Source organism: Kogia breviceps, chromosome 3 (assembly GCF_026419965.1).
Source record: "Kogia breviceps isolate mKogBre1 chromosome 3, mKogBre1 haplotype 1, whole genome shotgun sequence".
NCBI lineage: Eukaryota > Metazoa > Chordata > Mammalia > Artiodactyla > Physeteridae > Kogia > Kogia breviceps.
The window spans coordinates 76,695,350-76,717,207 of record NC_081312.1 but is presented as its reverse complement, the minus strand read 5'-3'; the positions used below and the strand labels follow the sequence as shown (position 1 = coordinate 76,717,207).

The following is a 21,858-nucleotide window of genomic DNA, read 5'->3' as shown; positions in this document are numbered from 1 at the left end:
GAGACTGTGGTTGGGCTAGACAGAAGAGAAAGGCCATGGACTAACCTAGAACTAGGCAGAGTAGGAAAGTAGGAAAGGGAAATTGAGTGGGAGGATATTCAAGAAGAATGCCTTGGTTGTCCGTGACCCATGTGATGGCCCGTGTGCTGGTCGGCCTCCAGCGCTCACGGTGGGCAGCTCCTGTGTGGCCACGTTTGTCAGGGATCTGTCCACGTTGAGCAAAGCAGTGGTGGCACAGCGGGCACTTCTCTCCCCGAGGAGAGGTGTGTAAATAAGAGTTTAAAGGACTTGGGAGGTTGAAGGGGCTGGTTGGTTGGGGCAGTCTGATAAGGCTGCTGAGGGTGTTTTTGGCTGAGAGGCATGTGTCTCTGGATTTTGGAGAAGGGACAAGTGGCTCCAGAAGGGCTTTGCCGGCTTTCTCCTGTGAGAGTGACGATGCTCTTGTAGTGCAAGGGGAAGAGGCAAGGCTGCACTAGGCAGTGGTGGGCTTCCACAATGGGGCAAAAGCATCACGGGCACTTCCTTCGAGCCGGAATCAACCAGCAGCCTAAGGATATCCATACGTGCCAGGCCTATAGTCCTCCACTCTACCAGCTGAGCTATCAAAGGGTGCACACCGGTAACTGCTGAGTCCTTCCTTTTTGCAGAAACGACAGAGGCCAACGCACTGAATGGCCCCAGGTACAACAGGCTTTTGGTTGGTTGGAAGGCCCCTAGGCAAGGAGCGGTGCATACGCTGGCTCCGTGGTTGTCAGGCATCCTGGGGCGGCAATTTTCAGAATGCCTGGGACTGGACAGTCACCTGTAGACTCATTTCCTCTACCTCCGCCCACCCCGCCCTGTCCCTTTTTCTACACAGAGTGGGAGGAAGACACCCATCCCAGGCCAGAAAGCCGGCAAGAGGGTGTGGGGAAAGGGGACGTCGGGCAAACGGATGCGTGGGTTGGTTGGGGGCGAGCTTGCGGAGGAATGGAGAGCAGAAGAACGCAGCCCCCAGGGCCACAGAAGATCCCTTGAGGAGGAGCACAGCCTCTAAGCCCCTCCCCCCATCCCACCCCATCCCTCGCGCCCGGTTCTGTACCCCCCTCACCTCGCCACTTACTCAAGCCCGGGACCGAGGTGCCCACGTAGACCTAGTCTTACTTTTCCGCGCAGTGAGGCTTTCTGGGATGTGATGGAGAAGGGATGTCAGGATGTCAGGACAGGCGGGCCGGGGGTGGAGGGAAGCGGGTGGGGGACGACGACGACACCACGCCCATAGGTACCCATCGGCCCGGCCCGCTGCGGCCACAGCCTACGGACTTGCACCCCCTCTTCTGCCCACAGAGCAGAATTTTTTTCAGTAGCTGTTTCTCCAGCGTCCATCTTCCACTGCCTGCCCCCTTCAGTTCCCTTCCTTCAGCCTGCTTTGGTTTCCCCACCTCCTTCCTGCTACCAGGTGTATTTCTGATCCCTGAGCCTGTGTTTTTCTCTCAAACTTTCCCCCTTCTTGTATATCTGTGTCTGTTTCTCACTTTCTTTCTATCTCTCAGGGTGTCTGGCTCTCTTTGTTGATTTTTTGGTCTGATTTTTCTCTGAAACTTTTTTTCACTGTTTCCTTATTTGTTTCTTTCTATGTCTCTTTCTCTTGCTTTTTGTCTCTCTTTTTTCCTATATTTCTATTTCTATATCTCTATGTCAGAATTTGCAGTGTATTTGTTCCTGATGCACCTAGTTTCAGCAGTCTTTGCTATTTCAGGTGGAACTAACACTTTCTGGGTGCAATGAGAGCAGTGTATAGGGCAATAGATACTATCTGAAGTGCAGGCTGATAGAAGCCAGTGGGAAAATAAAGGGAGAGGTCCAGAAGTTTAGGAATAGTTATCCTGGATGTGTTTTTAATTATGTATGCTCAGATTCTCTTGGGCTTTTGCTGCAAGTTTCTTTTACTCTCCAGTTTTGAAGAAATCTTTAATGGCAATCAAATAAATTTTGCTAGGATGAAACTTACGTATCCCTGGATTTAATTATTAATAAAGTAGTATAATTGGCTCACCGATTGTAACAAAATGTATTATACCAATGCAATTTGTCATTAGAAGGGAAAATAGTGGAAGAGGAGCAGTGAGAACATATATACGAGAACATTCTTGACACTGTGCTCAATTTTTTTTTTTTTACAGAAAACTGCCTCCAAACAGAAACAGTATTAACTGAAAAATTAATAAATTAATTTTGTCCATGTATATTCATCTATGTGTATACAACTGCTGGAAAGAATGTCCTTGGGTAAGCAATAAAGGATGGCATCTAGTGCACAGTTAGAGGGGATGGTCTTAGCTAGGATCTTGGATAGGTCATCCAAAGTAACAGGAGGAATAAAAGTACCCAGATGCCTGTAAATGGGTACCTTGTAGATGTTCTCCTGTGAATGCTTCTGTTTTCTTAGTGAAATAGAAAGATGAGAGTCAGAATGTATGCTGAGGTATTGCTATTTTGAAGACACAAGAGAAGGGATGAAAGAGTAGAAGAGAAGGGATTGAGAAAAGTAGTAAGATTGTTATGCATATGCACTTGAGATTATTGTCATGAATTCAAATTGAGACCATTTCAGCATCATTGGGTTTCTCTTCATTCTAGTTCAGCTAGGTGAGGGCATGTATTGAATGCTTACATTAAATAAAGATTGCTATTTTGTTAAGTGAGTTTTTCTAAGCAAAAGAGGGACAATCATATTCAGACCCCTAGATCAAGAATTCAGCCAGGAACTTGAAACTTCTCTTAGTGATTCTTTTAAGGACATGGGCCATCTTCGTTCCTTCACCACCTCCTGAAGGTGCTCTCTCCTTTGCCTAAAGGTGCTCTCTCCTACTAAATAAAGGTGACCTCTCCAAAGGCACAGTAAGAAAGGGGCAACTCTTTGATTCAACCTGGGTTTCAATGGACATCAAATTCCACCCATCCACTCTCTGGGACTCCCAAAATATGGGCAAAGATCCAAAGTACACTGTACTTACAGTTCAAGCAGTGAAATGTCTAATAGGAGTTCAGATTATGGGTTAAAATATTCTCGGGATCTTTGAGAGCAAACGGTAGGGGCAGTGAGCTAATTTTCCAAGTTAGTTGTCAAAGATGCTTGATTCAAGTCTGCAAGAATTGAAACATCTCCATCATTCCCGGGCCATTGCCTTTTTGCTGAGTCACATCTCAGGACAGTCTCACTCAGACCCTCTCTGTCCTTCTCACTTCCTGGCAGAGAAAGATTTAGAGGGAAGGGTAAGAGCTCCATTGGGAGATCAGAAATAGGGCTTGGGGCTTCCCTGGTGGCGCAGTGGTTGAGCGTCCGCCTGCTGATGCGGGGGACACGGGTTCGTGCCCCAGTCCAGGAAGATCCCACATGCCGTAGAGCGGCTGGGCCCGTGAGCCATGGCCGCTGAGCCTGCGTGTCCGGAGCCTGTGCTCTGCAACGGGAGAGGCCACAACAGTGAGAGGCCCGCATAACGCAAAAAAAAACCAAAGACAAAACAAAACAAAAAAAACCCCAAAAAAGAAATAGGGCTTGGACATGAGGAGGCAGAAACATCCCAGAGCAAACAGACCAGTGGGCAGCTGAGGACCCGAGGGGCTGATTCTAAGGTCACTGATGTACTCCAGCAACAGTACAGACCCAAGGGCCTGCACCGGCGCTCTTGCGAAAGGAGTTAACTCTTGAAGGTTGCTTATAGACTGGGCACAAAGCTTCTGTGAGTTTCCATTATGAGGAAAGAAATGTAAAAAAAATAAATAAAAACAAACGAACACCACTCCCTGTATTCTCCACCCTTTAATCAGTCTCCTGTCGCATGTGACAGCTTCCTCTTCTGGGGTTACACATGTACTTAAAACTTCTCTTTCTTACCTAACCCTATCCTCCTGATGAACTTCATCCTTTAAGACTTATCAAAATTATCAAAACTTACTAATTGGCAAAACTTTCCCAAGCCCTATCTGGCCGGAAAACAGGAACCCACTTGCCTTGAATAGTCTGACCTGAACCTCACTCTGGTACACTCAGTCACTCATCTCAGCCCCAAACCGAGGACTAGATTAGTATTCCCGTTTTAGACCTCGGTTCTGCAACTGGCAAAGATGTTGCTTAGCAGCGGTGGGCTTCGAACGTCCCACCCAGAGAGACTGGAGCCTCATTCCAGTGCCTTAGACTGACTGCTCGGCCATGCTACTTGGTGTTATGTGATATTGCCTATTCTTTCCCATACTACCTACTTTCTTTTACATTTCAGCTGTGCTCTATACAATGTGTTCTCGAAGTCCTAACTTTATACCTCAAGAGCAAGTGGAGGAAGGGTTCAGGGAACAGCGGAGGCTTATCACAAAAACTTACTTTCCTCATTGGCTCTGAATTTTTCATCTTGCACCCAGTGCTTAAATGGGAAGAACTTAGTGGATGAATAATGAGTGAATTGAATCTGTGCCACACACTAGGCTGTGGGCCTTCTGTAGGTGTTACTATGTTTTATTCTTTTAGGCTTCCTCTCAATCTCGCCGCAAATTTCTTAGGAAGACAAATGACGGCTGATGCTAATTAAAGCCACAAAAATCCTATATTCGAAGGAGCATGACTTACCAAATGGCGTTTTAGAGCATTTGCAAATGCTTGAGCACCTACTTAAAGCTGGAATCTAACCAACAACCTAAGAATGTCAACGGAGCTCTACAGCGCCGCCCCCCGCCCCCATTTTACCAACTGAGGCATCAAAGAATGCACACATGTGCCTCTGCTGAATTATTTCTTCAGAGAAGGAGAAGCCTCTCACATGGTTTTGTACTCTATTCCTAAGACACCTGGAGATGTCTTCTGCTCTCTATGAGAGCAGAGGCTCACGTCTTTGGAATTTGACGGTTTTAGGACCTTAGGGGTCGCCCAGGTCGCCACGTTGACATCTCTGCATTACAGATCCACCCTCTTGTTGCTCCGGAACTTGTGCGTGTGTGGGAGGGGGGGGATGTCGATGTGAGCAAGCAGAAGGCAGCGCTCAAGTTCCCTGTTGACAAACTCTGCTCCCCTGGTGGAACCGTCAACGCACCGCACCGCGGAGAGCTCTGCCCAGGGCTCCCGAAGGATCTCCGTCTCTAGGCCTCCCTCCTAGCCCAAGGACACAACGTGCTCATTTCTCCGAGAAAAACGTTTTGTTTTTTCACAACTCACACACACACACACACACACACACACACACACACACACACACACACACACTGTATTTTATTTTTACAAGAGATAAATAAACTGACACCAAGCATTGTAAATGGATGACGACAACAAAAGCAACAATGATTGCAATTACCAAATACGAAACACACTCATACTATGTCATAATATTGACATTCAGTAATGTCAGTCCAGTAATCCTCCAGTAATTCAGTCCAGTAATCCTCCACTGTAATGGCTCCTTTACTTTGCAGTAAAAATTGATTTGTATACTTTTTGCCTCCGAGTCCTTGTGGGATTTTTTTTTTTATTCAAACAGAAAGTCACAAAAATTATAATCATCCTCATCAGCTCACTCAGTCCCATGTAATTAATTTTTTTATCTTGATCTTTTGTTAGCCCTTTTATGAATTCATCAGTTTTCCATTAAAGTTCTGAAAATGCTTATTCATTCAGTTCAGCAGTATAGTCAGTTACCAGAAACCTGTACTTGTCAGAGTCTTTTCCATGAATTCCTTGAAGATGAAACCCTTTTACAGAAAAACGTTTTGGTGATAGAAGTCCTGCAGCTCCACAGAGGCCTGACTGGGGCTTCCCATCCTGGCAGCTGCCGCCTCCCACCAGGCAGTTTTTACTATCACAGAATATTCTGTCCTCATGCACAGATCACCTTCGTTTAATGGCTGATGCCATTTTTCAGAAGATCATTCAGTACCGAGGACCAGCCCCAGCTGAACAGGTTTCACCCAAAGGGGAGACGGAGTCGGCGTGGACAGATCACAAGACACCTCAGAGGATGCAAGGATCTGACAAATTTAATATCATGATTCCAAAGCATTTATACTGTAAAATAATCTCATTTTCAATCTTAACAACTTCATTCCCATGCCAAAAGGTCCCTTACATAAACCAAAAAACAAAAGTAGTTTACATCAGCAGGTTAAACAAGTTAAGTAATTTTCTTGTTGTCTCCATTCTCTTTCGTCTCTTGTGTACATTCACAAAAGGTCAGGAACTCTGTCTGCGGTTTCCTCATTTTTCTCAGAAGATTAAGGTGTTTTTGTACCTGCACATTCTGCTCAATCAAGCCATAAACTTAAACATGTTAAAAACAATAATACAACATTTTATCCACAGATTTTCTAACCCTATCATTATAATCAAAACAATGTACATCATTATTTATACTTCTAGGAGGCCATGGGGGCGGACATTGTACCGTAAACTTATTGAATATACCCACTGTTGCACAAAACTTCCTCGTCACCATAGCCAGGTATTTCCCAAGATATTTACAACTCTCCTGGGGAGCTTCTGTTAAGCTTCTGACAGCTTTATTTTTGACATATCATTTCTTATATAGGATTTTCTAAACAATAGCATCAGCACTTTCTATGTAACTCCTGTTTTTGACTCATTACCTCATTTCTACACCTACACACAGAAACATTAGCAAGCATTGTTCCGTCTTAAGATCTTTTCGCGCAAACAGGATGTTTAGGTCTAGAAAGCTAATTATTCTTTTCTACTTCAGCTAACGTCATATATTGGCCTGTGTCCCAGTATTCTCAGTACCTTGTTCAAAACACATTGTGCGAAAATACAATTCTATTTTCTACGTAAGGCAATCAATTTTAACTTTCATAGTTACATATAATTCATTCGTAAAATATTTACAGTAAAGTCCTTCCGCTTCTCTCTTTTTCCTCCAATATACCGGAGAGGGGGCATGCCACATAATCCACCATTTGGGGCATCCTGTACATAATACCCCACTATTTGCTTCCCTTCTATATCCCTTATTCCTTCTATGGGCCATAACTCATCTAATTCTTCCTTTAAACTTCTACTCCTTAATTGAAACACTCCTTTGTTGCCTGACCAAGGGACTTTTTTCCAAAGTAAATTATTTACAGTGGGTATAGCTACTGTTGTGGTTACAGGGGTTGCTGTGGTCTCGTACCGAGGGGGATTTGCTTTGTAATACTTCCATCTTCTTGGCCTAAACCCTCCAGAAACCCCCTTAGTTTTTAGCAAGAATTTTCCTAGAATCAGAAGAGATGCTTTCCGCCGCCCACCAGGAGAGGAGCTTTGCTTCCTCATGCCATAACTTCTCGCCGAGCTTTGCTCAGGCAATAGTTGGCAATGCTGGACGGCTTCCGGCATCTCCCCCTTTTTTGTTTTTTAAAATTGCAGCGTAGGCTTCAGCTTTAGATTTTCTTAAGGCCTTTTTGAGAATTCTGAAAAGAAGAGGAAGTGAAATACAAAGCAAAATAAGTACAAATAATGTCATTCCAAATGTAATCATAAGATTGATAAATGATCCATGTGAAATAAAATCACTTAAACTGGAAAATAAACTGTTAGTAGTATCGGAGGGGTCATCTTCTGTCAGGCTAGAACTAATATCTCGTATCTGATTATGCAATTGGGTAAGATCAATACTCAAATCTGAGGAATTCCAAATACTTTGGATATGTTTTTTAATTTTGTCCCAAGGATATTGGCTTTCATTATGTTTCAAAGGAGTAACACAAATCCATTTAAATCCTCCATGGCAACGAGAAGTCATCCTTACTTTCATAGTCATCAATTCTTGTCCTATATGTAAAATAGCTTCTTCTAACACGTCTACCTTTGCTTTTAACTTTCTATCAATAGCCTCCTGCGTAGCTAATGCTAAGGTAACATTCTTAGTTAATGTGTTAACATAATGAGCTGTATGGGTTTCTTTAACTAATGCATATACTAATAAACTTACACTGGCCATAATAGATATCAACGCTGAAATTCCTAAAATCAAAGCAGCAACAAATCTCTTGGGTCTAAATAATTCCATCTTATGTAACACCTCTAAACTATAATCATCATACCAGGATCCATTAATATGTACAGGCATCATAATATAAGGAGGTCTTTTTAACAACATAATAGTTTGTATATTTTACACATGCAGTCAAAATACAATTCTCACATTTAACCTTATATTTTCCATCTACTTGATTAATAGTTAACTTTTTTGCACTCTTAGAGACCAATAATACATAAGGAGCTGGCACGCAAGCTTGAGTATAATGTGTACTAGTAATATTGCTAGGCGCTTTCGTGGTCCGCGGTGCGGTTTTGGAGACAGGTAAAGTGGCTGTTCCTCAATAGATTCTGCAGCTGGCGCAGCAGTATCTTCCTCTGTGATTGATCCAAGTGAAAGTTGTTGCATAGGACTGATCAATGTTTGTGGGAAACATTTAGTCGATGGGGGTATTTTTATCATCGCTCTGATCTTTGGAGGACTTCCGTCCGACTCGGGGATTCTTTCTGCCATGGCGGATAAGCCTATCAGGAACCCACAGGGGGGAGTCAGCTTCCTGTGGAAATATACAAGCATAGCCTCTCCCGCTTGTTAGTAAAACATCAGGTCCTTTCCATTGTGCAGTTAATAAATCTTTCCAATATACCATAGGTTTTTGAGTTAATTTATCAGTTTCCCAATGTCTCATCATAGGTGAACTTCCTTCATGATTTAAATTCAAAAAATTTATCACAAACATAGCATGTTGCAAAATATGATGAGGAGAACTATATTTATATTCAGAATCTTGTAACTTCTGTATTTGATTTTTTAATGTTTGATGAGCTCTTTCTATTATTGCTTGTCCTTAAGGATTATAGGGAATTCCAGTAGTATGAGAAATGCCAAGTTTTTTGCAGAAATCTGCAAATGCTTTAGAAGTATATGCAGGGGCATTGTCAGTTTTTAACTTCTTAGGAGTTCCTAGGTAAGACATGGCTAAAAATATATGCTGTATTACATCTTTGTAAGCTTCTCCAGTCCTTGCTGATGCAATAATTACATGAGAATATGTATCAATAACAACATGAACGTAGGATAATTTCCCAAAGCTCTGCATATGAGTTACATCCATTTGCCACAAATGGTTTGGCTGCAACCCTCTAGGGTTTACTCCCAGTGGTAAGGAAGCAGCCTGAGTTGGACAAATAGAGCAATCTCTTACTATAGCTCTTGCAGATTCTCGGGGAATTTTAAATTGATATCTTAGTGCCTGAGCATTCTGATGATGTAATGCATGAGATTGCTGTGCCTGTTCAAGGCTTAAAGCAACAATATCTTTAGTCAACAAATCAGTTCTATAGTTTCCTTGACTTAAAGGACCAGGTAAATTGCTGTGAGCTCTAATATGTGCCACATGATAAGATTCTGTACGAACCCAAATTAAGGCCTGTAACTGCTGTAAAAGAGACAGAATTGTACTTTTGCTAGAGGAAATCGATGCAGTTTCGATTTGAGGAAACAGTTTCACTATATATTTGGAGGCAGTATAAAGGTTAAATTTCTTCCTCTGTAATTCTGAGAAGACTTTCAAAACTGCAATAAGTTCCGCTCGCTGAGCAGAAGTTTCTTGTGTTTGCAAAACCTGTTCTTTCTGTTCTATAATTATGACTGCTTTTCCATTGGAGGACCCATCAGTAAAAACCAATAGTGCATTATCAATAGGCTGCTCGCACCATCTGGTGGGAAAAATTACTTCGTGGTGCACGTAAAACTGTACCAAGGGATGTTTTGGCAAATGAAATAAAATTTGTCCTGTATAACTTGTCAAGGCTATCTGCCAATAATCATCATTGTTTAATAAATATTCAAACTGTTCTTTATTATAAGGAATTATTATATTTTTAACATCAGCTCCAAATAATTCTTTACTTCTTTTCCTCCCCTTCATAATTAAAGTTGCAATTAAAGCAGTATAAGCAACCACTATCTTTTTAGTCGTTACCGGTAAGTGCAGCCATTCCAAAGGTCCTTGTTGCCACAGTAAACCTTGTATAAGGAGCTAAAGGGCCATAATCATGGCATGCAGATTTCAATTCTTTCAATAATTTTAGAGGAAGGGGTTCCCAGGAGATGTTACCATCAAATTCCCCTTCATATATAACAGGAAAACATTTTATTAACTCTGGGTCCGAAAAATCCCCTTGAGTGTCCAGCCTGCGAGAGGTTGGCTCTTGCCTTTTATTAATTTTTTTCTTGAAAGGAGGAGGTGGAGGAGGACGTGAACATTGTTTCTTAGTATTAGGAGGAGGTCGAAGAGGACCTCGAAAATCATTCAAAGAAGGATAGATATTAGTAGGCTTAGGGCCTGTTTTTCTAGGCATATAAGATGGAGGATATTCTGCTAAAAATATATCAGGGTCTTTTCGCTTCTCATAATCATAGGCAGCTGCATCCAAATCGGCCTGATCTCCAGGTGACAAGGTATCATCATCATCATACCCTGCACTGAATGTCACCTTATGTCCCGTATGACAATGAGACTCAGGGGGAGGAATATCCTGATTTTCCTCCTCAAAATCTTCAAGATTACAATTTTGCATCCCATCCACTAATGTGGGATATGCAGCAGGATCAGATTGCTTATTGGACAAAAGGGGTGGTTTTTCATTAACAGTGGTGACAGAGGGAACCTTCTGTACTTCTTGAACAGGATCCAAAACATCCTTAATAAGGTTCCATAATGCAAAAGTGTCTACTGGGACGTTTTCAGGCCCATGTAGAGTATAATAAGTTTTTAGTTTATCTCCTACTTTCACCCAAGTATCTAAATTAACTGTCCCTTCCTCTGGGAACCAAGGGCACTGTTCTTGTACAAAATTTAAAAAACTAGCTAACTGACTTGTAGTTACCATAATACCTCTTCCATTTATCATATGTTTAACTATATCAATAAATAAGAGCCTCTCTTTGGACTCAGAGTGTCCCATCTTGACACCGCCTTACTCACCTTCCTAACCAGTATTCTTAACTGGGGGTCTGCAGCACCCTACGGTGAGACTCCTATCCGTCCGAGAAAAATAATAATACTTACCCCTTCAGGTCCCTGTTCGGGCGCCACTTGCCGAGGACCAGCCCCAGCTGAACAGGTTTCACCCAAAGGGGAGACGGAGTCGGCGTGGACAGATCACAAGACACCTCAGAGGATGCAAGGATCTGACAAATTTAATATCATGATTCCAAAGCATTTATACTGTAAAATAATCTCATTTTCAATCTTAACAACTTCATTCCCATGCCAAAAGGTCCCTTACATAAACCAAAAAACAAAAGTAGTTTACATCAGCAGGTTAAACAAGTTAAGTAATTTTCTTGTTGTCTCCATTCTCTTTCGTCTCTTGTGTACATTCACAAAAGGTCAGGAACTCTGTCTGCGGTTTCCTCATTTTTCTCAGAAGATTAAGGTGTTTTTGTACCTGCACATTCTGCTCAATCAAGCCATAAACTTAAACATGTTAAAAACAATAATACAACATTTTATCCACAGATTTTCTAACCCTATCATTATAATCAAAACAATGTACATCATTATTTATACTTCTAGGAGGCCATGGGGGCGGACATTGTACCGTAAACTTATTGAATATACCCACTGTTGCACAAAACTTCCTCGTCACCATAGCCAGGTATTTCCCAAGATATTTACAACTCTCCTGGGGAGCTTCTGTTAAGCTTCTGACAGCTTTATTTTTGACATATCATTTCTTATATAGGATTTTCTAAACAATAGCATCAGCACTTTCTATGTAACTCCTGTTTTTGACTCATTACCTCATTTCTACACCTACACACAGAAACATTAGCAAGCATTGTTCCGTCTTAAGATCTTTTCGCGCAAACAGGATGTTTAGGTCTAGAAAGCTAATTATTCTTTTCTACTTCAGCTAACGTCATATATTGGCCTGTGTCCCAGTATTCTCAGTACCTTGTTCAAAACACATTGTGCGAAAATACAATTCTATTTTCTACGTAAGGCAATCAATTTTAACTTTCATAGTTACATATAATTCATTCGTAAAATATTTACAGTAAAGTCCTTCCGCTTCTCTCTTTTTCCTCCAATATACCGGAGAGGGGGCATGCCACATAATCCACCATTTGGGGCATCCTGTACATAATACCCCACTATTTGCTTCCCTTCTATATCCCTTATTCCTTCTATGGGCCATAACTCATCTAATTCTTCCTTTAAACTTCTACTCCTTAATTGAAACACTCCTTTGTTGCCTGACCAAGGGACTTTTTTCCAAAGTAAATTATTTACAGTGGGTATAGCTACTGTTGTGGTTACAGGGGTTGCTGTGGTCTCGTACCGAGGGGGATTTGCTTTGTAATACTTCCATCTTCTTGGCCTAAACCCTCCAGAAACCCCCTTAGTTTTTAGCAAGAATTTTCCTAGAATCAGAAGAGATGCTTTCCGCCGCCCACCAGGAGAGGAGCTTTGCTTCCTCATGCCATAACTTCTCGCCGAGCTTTGCTCAGGCAATAGTTGGCAATGCTGGACGGCTTCCGGCAATTCAGGGTCCTTCAGGTTTCTAACCTGGCACATCACATCCAAAATAATTATTAAATTCCTAAAGCAGTAGTTCTCAACCCTGGCTGTACAGGAACTTAAAAAAATTCCGATGTGGAGGCCACACCCTAGATCAATTCCATCAGAATCTCTATGGGTGTTATCCAAGCATCAACGTTTTGTAAAGTTTCCCAAGTGCAGCCAACGTTTAAAAAAAAAAAAAAAAAAGTGCAGTGCAGGAAGGTATTCCAACAAGCCTGCTCTATTCCTTTTTTAAGGAAATCTCACTTGTCCTGCCTGTCAAGTCAAAACCTGCTTGGCCCCCAGCTCTTTCTCTGGACACCTCCTGGGACACAGCCAAGAAATGTCATTGCTGGGTTCAATGCTTGGATGGCAGCCGCCAAATGCCGCCTGGCTACTGTTGTCAGATCATGGAAAAGATAGTGTGCTCTACATCTTACCAGTTAGTAGACTTTCAATAAAAACAAGGTAAGGTTGTTATAGATTATAACGAAGAACCACATATAAGAAGGGCTCTTCCCCAGTCCCTCTAAATTCCTGTCTTTCAGTTCCGTTCTTTGACACGTCTCAGGATCATCCAGGGCTTCTAACTCCCTTATTCCCACCCACACACCTGAAGTGAGCTCTGGACTTAAAGCCTTAGTACTAGGAGCAAATATATCCCTGAAATGACATCTGAGAATAGGTTTTCCGGTTCATGATTGCGCGGATCCTAAATCGTTCATTTAATGGTCAGAGGCTGTCTTAATCAACAGAGTCTAAAAGTACTGGCTTCTCTTTGACCTTTGACATGGCTTATAGAAGAGATGAGACAGACATGTTGCTTCCAGAGCCATTGCGCTCTTCCCAAAGCTTCTACCCAGGAACTGGGGAGAATGTTCGGGGGTGGGTAACCTTGGAGGAGGGTCTGGCACCAGTCTCAGAGACGTCTGCACCAACACTGGAGATTTTCTAGGTTAGGAGAGAGATGTGGGTATTGTGCCTCAGCGGTCCCCAACCTTTCTGGCACCAGGGACCGGCTTCGGGAAAGACAATTCTTCCACGGCGGGGGGTTGGGGGATGGTTCAGGCGATAATGGGGAGGCACAGAAGAAGCTTCGCTCGCCCGCGGCTCACCTCCTGCTGTGCGGGACCCTACAGCTGGGAGCTGGGGACTCCTGTTGTACAGGACAAATCACGTGTGAGGGAGTGGCGGCGCGGTGTATCGGGGGCTTTGTCCAGACTTAGCTGCGCAGGCGGCCTTCACACAGATTGTGTTTCTGCTTCGTCTGGGGCCTTGTCTTCTGGTGTGATAGCCCCCGGAGAGCGAGTTGCAATTACCTGAGCCTAGGGACAAGTATCTCCTTCTTCCTTCTGCCAGTTTTGTTGGCTGTGGATCAACGAAATGAGTCTCTCTTAGAAGAATACAATAAGGAGACGCTGTAAGTCAAAGGTTAGTGCACCAGGCAGGAGCTAAGATGCCAAGTCCCCATGGGCCCTAGCTGTTGCACTTTTTATACTCTCCAATGTATTTACCAGACCAAGAAAACTTCACTGGTGAATTTTAACAAACATTTCAGGGAGAAATAATGCCATTTATACACAACTTCTTCCAGAAAAATTAAAGGGGAGGTAATAATTCCCAACTCTTTCTATGAGGCCAGCATGTTTTTGGCATCAAAACCAAAAGCACTACAAAAAAAAAGAAAACTACAGACCAATATGTCTCAAGAACATAGAAGCAAAGGAACTTAGCAATACTTTAGCAAGTTGAATCAATGGTATGTAAAATAATAATACATCAAGATTAAAGTAAAGTGGGCTTTATCCCCGAAAAGCAAAGTTGGTTTAATATTCAAAGTCAGTTAATGTAAGTCATCATAGTAACAGATTAAAAAAAGAAAAATCATAGGATCTTATCAAAAGATGCAGACAAAGCATTTGACAAAGTACACATTCATTATTGACACAAACTCTCAGCAAATAAGGAAAAGAAGGGAACTTCTTCAATCTGATAAAGGGCATCTATGAAAAACTTCCAACTAACATCAACTTAATGATAAAGACTGAATGTTTTCCCTGTAAGACAAGGAGCAAACAAGGACATCTGCTTTCATCACTTGTATTCAACATTGTACTAGAGATTTTTGCCCAATAAATAAAGAAAAAAAAAATTGAAGGCATCCAGCATCTGTGTTTAAACAAAGAAGTAAAGCTGAAATTCTTTTCCAAGAAAACATGAAAGCCTGGGGCATGTGGGAGCTGCCTGGCTGCCTGGACAGCACGTAGAAGTGTGAGGAGATTCGCGGAGTTTCAGGGTGCTGCCCCGGTGATAGATTACCTCCCAGGCCTCCCTTTCCCTCAATGGTGAGCTGATTGGGATGGTACCCCGGGAATCTCCTGAGTCAGCCCAGTGTCTGTGCCCTTCCCTGGCCAGCCCGAATGCCAAGAATGTGCTTTGGCGGAAACACAAGAGGAAGAGCAGACAGCACCAGTGGTTCATGGTCCAGAAGGCCTTGCTGCAGGAGTAGGGGCTGCTGAGCACATCCCCAGAGCCACGGTCCTCCCCAACACCCACGCTGTTGGAGGCACCGCCAGGCAAGGAAGCCACCCGTAGTATGAGGGAGTGTGTCCAAGGGCTGAATCTGGAGGTGCCCCATGCAACAGAAAGCCCACACCCAGGGAATCTGCTGGGCCCTTGCCCAGCAAGTATGTGGCTATCAACTGTGAGACGGTGGGCATGGAACCCCGAGCGCGGGTGAGTGAGCTGGCCCGCTGCTCTGCGGTGAGTGACCACGGCGAGGTCCTCTACAGCAAGTACGTCTGGCCTGAGATGCCCATCATGGACTACTGCACTCTCTGGAGCAGCATCACCGGGCAGCACATGTGCAAGGCTATCTCTTTCCAGGTGGCCCAGAAAGAGATCCTGAAGCTCCTGAAGGGCAAGGTGGTGGGAGGCATGTGCTGCACAATGACTTCCAGGTCCTCAAGTACGTCTACCCTCGGGGCCAAACTCCGGATACCACTTATGTCTCCAACATCCTCAGCTAGTCCAGCCTCAACACCCAGACCCAGGTTTCTCTTAAGGACCTGGCCCTGAAATTATTGCCCAAGAAGATCCGGGTGGGCCAGCATGGGCACTCATCAGTGGAAGGTGCCAGGACAGCCATGGAGCTCTGTGACTGAGCAGGACCCTATGGGACCTTCCTGGGACAGGCCCTTCCCCTCATCCTCTGCTTCAGCTCCTCTCTGAAGTACCTAGATAACAGTATTTGATGCACATTTCCAGGGTTGTTTTACAGAAGTGAAAGCCTCCCACCAAATGGAAGATGTTAACTACTTGATGACCATGAGCCTATAGTCCCAGGCCTCCTGGAGCCTAAGGACTGATAACGTTAACCCCTGTGACACAACACTGTTACCTCATCATCAGCCAATCAGAGAACCATGCATGAGCTGATCACATACCCTGCGACCTCCCTCCCTCACCTGGCCTTTAAAAATGCTTCGCCGAGGGCTTCCCTGGTGGCGCAGTGGTTGAGAATCCGCCTGCCGATGCAGGGGACACGGGTTCGTGCCCCGGTCCGGGAAGATCCCACATGCCGCAGAGCGGCTGGGCCCGTGAGCCATGGCCGCTGAGCCTGCGCGTCCGGAGCCTGCGCTCCGCAATGGGAGAGGCCACAACAGTGACAGGCCCGCGTACCACAAAAAAAAAAAAAAAAAAAAAAAAAAAAAAAATGCTTCGCCGAAACCCTTCGGGGAGCTCGGGGTTTTGGGCGCCTGAGCCACCTGTCTCCTTGCATGATCCTGCAATAAACCTTTCTCTGCTGCAGACTGCGACATTTCGGTTTGTTTGGTCTCACTGTGCGTCTCGTTGGGCACAGGAACTTGGGCTAACAGCTCTACCGGCTGGTGGAGGTGCAGCGGGAACAGCAGGAGGCCAACAGTTTCCAGACCCACCCTGAGGACAAAGAGTCTTTGAGCAGCACGGACATGGAACTGTATATGGAGGACCAGTAGTGGCCTGAGGATCTGGCCCAGGGCACCAGCAGAAGAATGGAGGAGGAGGCACAAGGCAGAAGGGAGTGAAGAAGGAGAGGCTCCTTTGGGGAGTGGGGGCCAGGAGAGCGGCTGGGGCAGGATGCTGCCAGCTGCCCCCAGGGTCTACAGAGTTGGGACCATCTGTACCCTGAGCTCCTCCTGCCCACAGCACAGCCCTCCGCGCTCCAGGGCTGTTGTCAGCCCTTTCTCCCCAAATCCTGTCGTTTTGCTAATGGCACTTTATAGACATGATGAAAATGTCCGGTGGGCTAGCTGCTAGAGGCCAGCAGGAGTAGGGAATGTACCAACAGATGGTCCCAGGCTGTCACTCTACATGTCTCCCTCCCTGGGGAGGTGGGTAGGGGTGTCAATAGCTAAGAGTTTTCTTATCTCAACTCAGTGACCTGAGGTAAATTTCTCATCCTGTTGTCGCCATCTGCCTTTTCCTTCAGAGTCATTTTCCAGAGAAGAGATGTGCCCTGAAGCTATAGAGTGAAGGCAACTCAAGTGTCATTTTTTCCCTTTCCCTCAGAACTGGAACTCTGGCTGTAGCCATTGTAGAAACTGCTAGGCTACAATGGAATAGCAGAGCCTACAGGCTCATGGGGACCTGGGTCCTCCCATGGTGCCACCAGAAGTCACCAGGCACTATTCTGGGAGGAGCAAGAGCAGATGAGCTTAGGGTGGAGACTGGCATATTTATCTTGACCTGAATCAGGCATTCTTCCTGCCCACCCAGCACTAGGCTCTCTTAAGCAAAGGCCTGAGAAACCAGACAGCAATTTGAATTCTAGGACCCCTGTGCATAATTGCCCACGATGACCTTTGTTTATTTTATTTATTTATTTTTTGTGGTACGCGGGCCTCTCACTGTTGTGACCCCTCACAGGCTCCAGACGTGCAGGCTCAGCGGCCATGGCTCACGGGCCCAGCTGCTCTGCGGCATGTGGGATCTTCCCAGACTGGGGCACGAACACGTGTCCCCTGCATCGGCAGGCGGATTCTCAACCACTGCGCCACCAGGGAAGCCTGACCTTTGTTTATTGAAAGCAAGGCCACAGGCCTGTAGGGGAGCAGAGTGCCGGTCTACTGGGGCTGGGCCAGGCATTGACAGCTGTGCAGTTTTGCCTGCACTCAGGTGGGTTCCCCCAATCACTGCAGTGGCTGGTTTTTCTCCAAATTTCTAAAAGAGTTCTCTGTCAGAATTCATCCCCTACCCTTCTTTCCTAAGGGGCAATTTTGGGGTATGAGGTAACGAAGAGCTGAGGTCACACAGAACCTGAGCCCCATCTTAAGAGCTTTGAGACTTAGGCAAGTATGTGACTTCATTCTTGAGTCTCTTCCCTCATCTGTAAAGTGGGGATAATGATACAACTACCTCACGAGGCTGTTTTGAATATGAAGTACTAAGTGCTTGGCACAGTGCCTGGCACAGAGTGAGCCGAGGGTGAAACTGAGTGAGGCCCTGTGGGGCTCCCATGCACGGAGGCCTTTTTTGTCCCCTGTTTCTTGTAGGCAAGACTCCAGGCTCCAGGACCTTCCCTCAGTTCCAAAGGGCAGATTCCAACAGTTGCTAATCAAGGGAGGAGCAGCCAAGAAACCACCCGAGGCCAGATTAAAGGGATCAGAGAACCTCATCCAGATTAGGGGACTGACCACCTGAGACGAGATGAAGGGAGCGCAGGCCCTGCTCACCCCTGACCTTGTCAGAGACCCTGCCCTTGAACCGTTGCTATAAAACTTCTCCTCCCATCCTCCTGGGTTGGGACACATAGTACTGTGTCCCTCTTTGCCTGGCAAGGTGATAAAGCTATGCTTTTCTACTTCACCCAGAACTCTGTCTTCAAGAGATTTGATTCGGCACCGGCCAAGCTTTCGGTAGCAAGGTCAGTGAGAGCGGCTGTTTTTTCCTTAAGGATTAGTGTTGGACTCTTCTGGATAACACCTGAACATGCCCTCGGGTTGAGTGGCTTTGGCCTAGACAGAACTCTTCTAGCAGGTGGGGCATGGACCTCTGAGGACAACATGCGGGGTTCCGGGCTCTCACTGTTCCTGTGCTGCATGGATTTCCAATCAGTCTGAGCAAAGCAGCAGGGCCAGGAAGGGAGAGACACTACTGAAACTACACACCTGCGAACTCAGGACTACAGGTTGTTCTGGGAGCTGGCTGAGTCACTCACTGCTGCTGGCCTGGCTCCAGGACTTCGTTCTATATTCCTTGAAAATCTGTAGCTGACACCACACTCACAGCTGAGCATTAGCTTCAGTTCTTTCGTTTGTGGGTTGATGGAGGATGGAGCTGTTAGCAGTGGGGAAATGTACTGGGTTTATTTATTTATTTATTAACATCTTTATTGGAGTATAACAGTTTTACAATAGTGTGTTAGTTTCTCCTTTACATCAAAGTGAATCAGTTATACATATACATATGTCCCCATATCTCTTCCCTCTTGCATCACCCTCTCTCCCACCCTCCCTATCCCACCCCTCTAAGTGGTCACAAAGCACAGAGCTGATCTCCCTGTGCTATGCGGCAGCTTCCCACTAGCTATCTAATTTACATTTGGTAGTGTATATATGTCCATGCCACTCTCTCACTTCGTCACAGCTTACCCTTCCCCCTCCCCATATCCTCAAGTCCATGCTCTAGTAAGTCTGTGTTTTATTCCTGTCCTACCACTAATCTCTTCATGACATTTTTTTTTCTTAGAGTCCATATATATGTGTTAGCATATGGTATTTGTTTTTCTCCTTCTGACTTACTTCACTCTGTATGACAGACTCCAGTTCTATCCACCTCATTACAAATAACTCAGTTTCATTTCTTTTTATGGCTGAGTAATATTCCATTGTATATATGTGCCACATCTTCTTTATCCATTCATCTGTTGATGGACACTTAGGTTGCTTCCATGTCCTGGCTATTGTAAATAGACCTGCAATGAACATTTTGGTACATGAGTCTTTTTGAATTATGGTTTTCTCAGGGTATATGCCCAGTAGTGGGATTGCTAGGTCGTATGGTAGTTCTATTTGTAGTTTTTTAAGGAACCTCCATACTGTTCTCCATAGTGGCTGTATCAATTTACATTCCCACCAGCAGTGCAAGAGGGTTCCCTTTTCTCCACACCCTCTCCAGCATTTATTGTTTCTAGAGTTTTTGATGATGGCCAATCTGACTGGTGTGAGATGATATCTCATTGTAGTTTTGATTTGCATTTCTCTAATGATTAATGATGTTGAGCATTCTTTCATGTGTTTGTTGGCAATCTGTATATCTTCTTTGGAGAAATGTCTATTTAGTTCTTCTGCCCATTTTTGGATTGGGTTGTTTGCTTTTTTGTTATTGAGCTGCATGAATTGCTTATAAATTTTGGATATTAATCCTTTATCAGTTGCTTCATTTGCAAATGTTTTCTCCCATTCTGAGGGTTGTCTTTTGGTCTTGTTTATGGTTTCCTTTGCTGTGCAAAAGCTTTTAAGTTTCATTAGGTCCCATTTGTTTATTTTTGTTTTTGTTTCCATTTCTCTAGGAGATAGGTCAAAAAGGATCTTGCTGTGATTTATGTCAGAGTGTTCTGCCTATGTTTTCCTCTAAGAGTTTCATAGTGTCTGGCCTTACATTTAGGTCTTTAAGCCATTTTGAGTTTATTTTTTGTGTGGTGTTAGGGAGTGTTCTAATTTCATACTTTTACATGTAGCTGTCCAGTTTTCCCAGCACCACTTATTGAAGAGGCTGTCTTTTCTCCACTGTATATCCTTCCCTCCTTTATCAAAGATAAGGTGACCATATGTGTGTGGGTTTATCTCTGGGCTCTCTATCCTGTTCCATTGATCTATATTTCTGTTTTTGTGCCAGTACCATACTGTCTTGATTACTGTAGCCTTGTAGTATAGTCTGAAGTCAGGGAGCCTGATTCCTCCAGCTCCATTTTTCGTTCTCAAGATTGCTTTGGCTATTCGGGGTCTTTTATGTTTCCATACAGATTGTGAATTTTTTTGTTCTAGTTCTGTAATAAATGCCTGTACTGGGTTTAAAATGTTCTGGAATAAAACTCAATTGGGTGCTCGCTTCGGCAGCACATATACTAAAATTGGAATGATACAGAGAAGATTAGCATGACCCCTGCACAAGGATGACATGCAAATTCATGAAGCGTTCCATATTTTGGGGAACAGATGTATATGTATAACTGATTCACTTTGTTATAAAGCAGAAACTAACATACCATTGTAAAGCAATTATACTCCAATAAAGATGTTTAAAAAAAAAAAACTCAATCGGAAAAGTGAAAAAAAGACATGAAAGCCTATGTAAAAATCCTATGGAATCTACAGAAAGCTATAACTAATAATTGAATCTAGAAAAGTTGTAGAATACGAGATTAATATTGAAATTAATTGTGTATATTACTGTTTATACCATATATACATATAGAGAGAGTGTATACCATATATATGTGTATATCTAGCAATGAACAATCAGAAATCAATTTTGGGACTTCCTTGGTGGCGCAATGGTTAAGTAATCCACCTGCCAATGCAGAGGACACTGGTCCGAATCCTGATCCGTGGAGATCCCACATGCTGTGAAAAACTAAGCCCGTGTGTCACAACTACTGAGCCTGAGTGCCACAACTACTGAAATCCGTGGGTCTAGAGCCCATGCTCCACCACAAGAGAAGCCACCACAATGAGAAGCCCGCACATCACAAGGAAGAGTAGCCCCTACTTGCCGCAACTAGAGAAAGCCCACACGCAGCAACAAAGACCCAACACAGCCAAAAATAAGTAAATAAAATAAATAAATTTATTTTTTTAAAAAAGAAATCTATTTTGGATTCTTTTAAAAAGCAATCCAGGGGGCTTCCCTCGTGGCGCGGTGGTTGAGAGTCAGCCTGCCGATGCAGGATACATGGGTTCGTGCCCCGTCCGGGAAGATCCCACATGCCATGGAGCAGCTAGGCCCGTGAGCCATGGCCGCTGAGCTTGCGCGTCCGGAGCCTGTGCTCTGCAACGGGGGAGGCCACAAGAGTGAAAGGCCCGCGTACTGCAAAAAAAAAAAAAAAAAAAAAAAAAAAAAAGCAATCCAATAGAATCATTAAATATGAAATACTTAGCATTAAAACATGTACACTTGTACATTGAAAAAAGGATGCTGAGAGAAATGAAAGAAAACCTAAATACAAGGAGGAACATTTTGTGTTTGTGAATGAGAAGACAATACTGTTAAGATATCAATTATCCCTAAATTGATTTATAGGTTCAATGC

At 44.1% G+C, this 21,858-nt stretch overlaps 1 non-coding gene and 1 pseudogene across 1 annotated transcript; both read left to right on the top strand.

Annotated features, from left to right (window-relative positions):
• The first annotated feature begins 14,887 nt into the window (after positions 1–14,887).
• LOC131752842 (apoptosis-enhancing nuclease pseudogene) lies at positions 14,888–16,634 on the top strand (annotated as a pseudogene).
• Positions 16,635–20,650: 4,016 nt separating this feature from the next.
• LOC131754147 (U6 spliceosomal RNA) lies at positions 20,651–20,757 on the top strand. Its single transcript, XR_009335183.1, has one exon. It is a non-coding gene; the product is annotated as a U6 spliceosomal RNA (small nuclear RNA).
• Positions 20,758–21,858: the final 1,101 nt, after the last annotated feature.